We start from the raw sequence: 6,014 nt of genomic DNA on the forward strand, positions 1-6,014 counted from the left end.
ACCAACTAAGTCACCATATCGTCTTCTCTAAGAGCTCCTCTCTGTTTTATAAAATATCTCATTCTTGCTCTAGGCATAAACACTGGGGAGTGGGGGAGGGTGCTGCAGAGAAAAGGGGGCCTTCTCACCCCTGGAGAGCTGATTAATTTACAATTAGCAAAGGCTAAAAGGTCCTTTTCTGAAACTTTTGCTTGGGGGCCTAGAATTAAAACTTAGTCGCCGAATCCTGTCTCTTTTTTGAGGAAGAAGATCCATCACTGGGTCTCGCGTTCCCTCTTCACAGCTCAACTGAGACAGTCCCCTGATGTGGAGTTTTAGGGGAGCCTCTGCCAGTCATCTTTTATGTAGTTTTTGGTGCTGATTCTCAAAACTTGATCTTTTACTTTTCCAACCATATATTATAAAAATAAATATACAGAGAAGATGAAAGCATTTGAAAAAATAGGGCAGTGGACAGCCATAGACCCATCCTCACTTAGACTCAACCCCCGTATACCTGCTACCTAGTTGTTAACATATTTTGGCATATTTGAATTTATAGCGACCCTTCACTACTAAATACTGTAGTGTATATCTTCTAAGAATAAGAACATTCTCTTACATAATCACATATGCTTAGCATATCTAAGAAAATTAAAAATATTACCCTAATATCATATAATATGCAGTCCACATTCAAATTCTCCCATTTGTTTCAAACTTGTCTCCTATGACTGATCTCTTCTAAACCAGTTTAAGACAACGTATATGCTGGTTGCGTCTCATTAGTGTTTTTTATTCTAGAAGAAACTTTCCCTATCCCTCCTTTGTGTGTGTGCGTGATGCCAGCATGTTTGAAGATACTGAGAAATTTTTGTGTAATGTTCCACATTCTGTGTGTGTTGGATTGTTGACTCTTGCAGTCATTAACCTGTTCCTCTAGCCCTTATAGTTGCTGTAAACTGAAGGTTTGAGGGTTTGAATAGGTTTTGGCAGAAACATTTCAGAGGTGATGCTTTTGTGCTTGGGGTACATGATGTCAGGTGTGTTATTCTAATGTAAGATGAGATCTTGCCTTTGTAAAGATGTTTCGTTCTCCTTGAAATTAGCAAGACATCTGTGGGATTACACTTTGGCATCCTTCAAAAACACTCTTCTACTGCATCTTTTCATCTGATGGCTTTATAATCCATTGATGATCCTTCCGTTTACCCTTCCATCTTCATTGACTGGCTTTCATTCTTCTGTAAAGAGTTTAAAATAATTATTTTTCTCCATGTGGTTATGGCACCAACTTATCATGTGCTTTTAACTTGGGGGGGGGGATTGATTTCAATTTTAGAGTTTTTCTTTTTTTTTTAAACTATTTATTTATTATTATTATACCCTTTTAGAAGAGGGAAAAAGAGAGCAGGGGAGAGAGGCAGAGGGAGAGAGAGAATCTCAAGCAGGCTCCACGCTCAGTGCAGAGCCTGACACAGGGCTCGATCCCACGACCCTGGGAACATGACCTGAGCCAAGATCAAGAGTCAGATGCTCAACTGACTGAGCCATCCAGGTGCCCCTAGGGTTTTTCTTTTTGACCGCTTTTACCTTTTTATAAAAAGAACACTTATAGAGTTCAACGTTTAAAGTATATGACAAGAGAGAGACCCCAAAAAATTGAAAGCAAGAACTCGAACAGAAATTTGTATGCTCGTGTTTAAAGTAGCGTTATTCACAGGAGCCAAAAGGTAGAAGGCACCCAAGTGCATATTGATGGATGAATGGAGACACAAAATGTGGTACATTCACACAATAGAATATTATTCAGCCTTAAAGATGAAGGAAATCCTGCCACATGCTGAATGGATGAACCTTGAGGACATTATGATAAGTGAAATAAGCCAGTCACAAAAAGATACCTACTGTATGAGCCCACTTCTACGAGGTACCTAAAGTAAAAAATTCACAGAAAGAGAAAGAATAATGGTTGCCAGGGGTTGGGGGAAGCACAGAATGAAAAGTTGTCTAACAGATGCAGTTTTAGTTCTCAATGAAAAGAATTTTGAAGGTTGAATGCACAACAATGTGAATGTCGTTCACACTACTGAACTATACATTTAAAAATGGTTCAGACGGTACATTTCCTGTGATGTGTATTTTACCAAAATTAAAATGTATTAAATTAAGAATAAAAGTATACAGACTCAAGGGGCACCTAGGTGGCTCAGTTGGTCATGCATTGGACTTTGGCTCAGGTCACGATCTCATGGTTTGTGAGTTCGAGCCCGCATCGGACTCCGCACTGACAGCTCAGAGCCTGGAGCCTGCTTCAGAGTCTGTGTCTCCCTCTCTCTCTGCCCCTCCCCCACTCATGTTCTCTCTCTCTCTCTCTCTCTCTCTCTCTCTCAAATATAAACATTAAAAAAATTTTTTTTAAAGTACACAGTCTCAGAACGCCTTTACTAGTGAATTCTACAAAACACTTAAAGCATTAAGGCCCATCCTTATCAAATTCTTCCAAAACCTTGAAGTGGAAGGAAACACAGCCAAACCCAATTTATAAGGCCAGCATTACCCTTATACCAAAGCCAGATGAGGACACTATAAGAGAAGAAAATTACAGAACAATATCCCTGATAAATGAACATAGATGCAAATATCCTCAACAAATACTAGCAAACTAAATTCAACAATATGTTAAAGGATCATACACTATGACCAGGTGGGATTTTTTCCCTGGGATGTAAAGATCGTCCAACATTAAGGAAATCAATAAATGTGAATTACTACATTAACAGAATGAAGGATAAAAATTATATGATCGCCTCAACAGATGAAGAAAAAAAATTTGACAAAATTCAGCATCTGTTCAAACTCTCAACAGGGGTGCCTGAGTGGCTCAGTTGGTTAAGTGTCTGACTCTTGGTTTTGGCTTAGATCATGGTCTCAAGTTTTTGAGTTCAAGCCACATATCAGGCTCTGTACTGACAGTGCGGAGCCTGCGTGGGATTCCCTCTCTCTCTCTCTCTCTCTCTCTCTCTCTCTCTCTGCCCCTCCACTGTTCATGCTCTTTATCTCTTTAAAGAAAGAAACTTAAAAAACAAAAAAGCTCTCAGCAAATTAGGTATAGAAGGAATGTATCTCAACATATAAAGTCCACATATGATCATTCCACACCTGACAACATACTCAATGATGAAAAGCTGAAAGCTTTTTCTCTAAGATCAGGAACAATACGAGGATGTCCACCCTTGCCAATTCTATTCAATGTAGTGCTGAAGTTCTAGCCAGAGACATCAGTCAAGAAACGAAAATAAATGACATCCAAAGCAGGAAGGGAAAAGTAGAAATGTCTCTGTTCACAGCTGACATGGAATAATATACAGAATAGCCTAAAATACCAGCAAAAAAACTGCTAGAAATGATAAAGACAGCAAAAGCAAATATATAAAAATCAATTCTGTTTCTATACAGTAACCATGCACCATTTGCAAAAGAAAGAAAACAATCCCGTTTAAAATAGCATCAAAAAGAGTGAAATACTTGGGAATAAATTTAACCAAGGAGGTAAAAGATGCTCAGCCTGAAAACTATAAAACACTGATGAAGTGAAGAAGAAACAAATAAATGGAAAGATACCCCATGCTCATGGATTGAAAGAATTAATAGTGTTCATACTGCCCAAAGCTACCTACAGATTCAGTGCAATCTCTATAAAAATTCAAATGGTATTTTTCACAGAAATAGAAAAAAATCCTTTTTTTTTTTTCATTGTCAAGTCGACTAACATACAGTGTAGTCTTGGCTTCAGAAATAGATTCCCATGATTCATCACTTAACATACAACACCGAGTGGTCATCCCAACACTTGTCCTCCTCAGTACCCATCATCCATTTTCTCCACCCCACCAACTCCCAACCTCCCACCCCCATCAACCCTCAGTTTGTGCTCGGTACTGAAGAGTCTCTTATGGTTTGCCTCCCTGTTAAACAATCCTATTTTTGTAAGGAGATTATATGGAATCCCAAATTTAAAAAAAGACCCTAAATAGCCAAAACAATCTTGAGCAAGAAGAACGAAACTAGAGACATCACACCTCCTGATTTCAAACTATATTACAAAGCTATAGCAATGAAAGCAGTAAGATGTTGGCATAAAAATAGACGTTAGATAAATGGGACAAAATAGAGAGCCCAGAAATAAATCTGCACGTATATGGTCAATTAATTTTTGACGAGGGCACCAAGATTGCAAAATGGGGAAAGGATAATGTTTTCAATGAATGGTGTTGGGAAAACTGTGTAACCACACACAGAAGAATGAAATGGAGCCCTATGTTACACCTTAAAGAAAAATCAACTCAAAATGGATTGAATGCTTAAATGTGAGCATTTAATAAAACTCCTCAAAGAACACGTAGAGGGAAAGCTCCTTGACATTGGCATTGGCAATGAATGGGTATGACACCAAAAGCACAAACAACAAAAGCAAAAATAAACAAAACTTAAAATTAGACAAAAACATACATCAAACTAAAATGCCACAGCAAAGAAAACAATCAGCAAATTAAAAGGCAACCTGTAGAATGAGAGAAAATACTTGCAAACCATGTATCTGATAAGAGGTTAATAATCAAAATATATAAAGTACTCCTACAACGGAATGACAACAACAACAAAAAGCTTCATCAAAATACATTTTAAAAAGGGCAAAGGACTTGAATAGACATTTCTCCAAAGAAAACATACCAGTGACCAACAGGTATGTGAAAAGGTGCTCAACATCGTTAATCATCAGGGAAATGCAAATTAAAACCACGAGATAATACCTCATACCTGTAAGGGTGGTCGTTATTATAAAAGCAAAAGAGAACAAGATGTTTGTAAGGACGTGGAAAAAAGGGCCCCGGTCTGTTGGTGGGAATGTACAGCGATACAGCATTTATGGGCAATAGTGTGGAGGATCCTAAAATTTAAAAACAGGGCTATCATATGATCCAGCAATCACACTTTTGTGTATACATGCAAAAGAACTGAAAGCAGGGTCTTAAGGAGAAATCCACCCTCCCATGTTCACTGCGACATTGTTCACAATGCCAAGATATGGAAACAACCTAAATGTTCATCAACAGATGAATGGATAAAGAAAATGTAGTGTAGGGGTGCCCGGGTGGTTCAGGGAGTTAAGCTTCCAACTCTTGATTTTGGCTCAGGCCATGGATCACCATCGTGAGATCAAGCCCGGAGTAGAGCTCCATGCTAGGCATAGAGCCTATTTAGGATACTCCCCCTCTGCCTCTGCCCCTCCATTGCGCGTGCGCTCTCTCTTTTGCTCTCTCTCTTTCTCTCAAACAAAAATGTAGCATATACATACAATGGAAAACTATTCTGCCTTTAAAAAGGAAAGAAATCCCGCCATTTGCAACAACACGATGGATCGGAAGGACATCACTCTGAATAAAATAAACCAGACTTGGAAAGACAAGTACTGAATCATCGCATTCATATGTAGAACCTAAAATAGTCCAATACATAGAAGCAGAAAGTAGAATGGTTACCAAGGGCTAGGGGGAATAGAAGGCGGGGAGATGATGATCAAAGGGTACAAAGTTTCAGTGACGAAAGATAAATAGAATTTCTACTAGATAGCCTGGTGCTCATAGCTACAATACTGTATCGTATATTCAGAATTTGCTAAGGAGGTAGCTCTTGTGTTAAGTCCTCTTATCACACACACATTATCATTGCCGCCATCATCATCATCATCATCATCATTGTCATGAAGGGTGTAGAAAGAAACTTTTGGGAAGTTTTGGTTGTGTCTATGGCCTTGATGCTGGTGGTTTCATAGGGGTACTTATGCCCAAACTCACCAAGTCGCACGTATTAGATATGTACAGCTTTTCATGTGCCAATCATACTTCAATAAAGCAGCAAAATAAAGTATATTAAAAGATATACTTAAGAGAAATCTCACTTCCCACCCCTCTCCCCTCTATTCCCATAGGTAACTATTTTTATTCATTTCTGATTTGTCTTTCTGGAGCTTT

Source organism: Panthera pardus, unplaced genomic scaffold (genome assembly GCF_024362965.1).
Source record: "Panthera pardus isolate Hobbes unplaced genomic scaffold, ASM2436296v1 HiC_scaffold_20, whole genome shotgun sequence".
Classification (NCBI taxonomy): domain Eukaryota; kingdom Metazoa; phylum Chordata; class Mammalia; order Carnivora; family Felidae; genus Panthera; species Panthera pardus.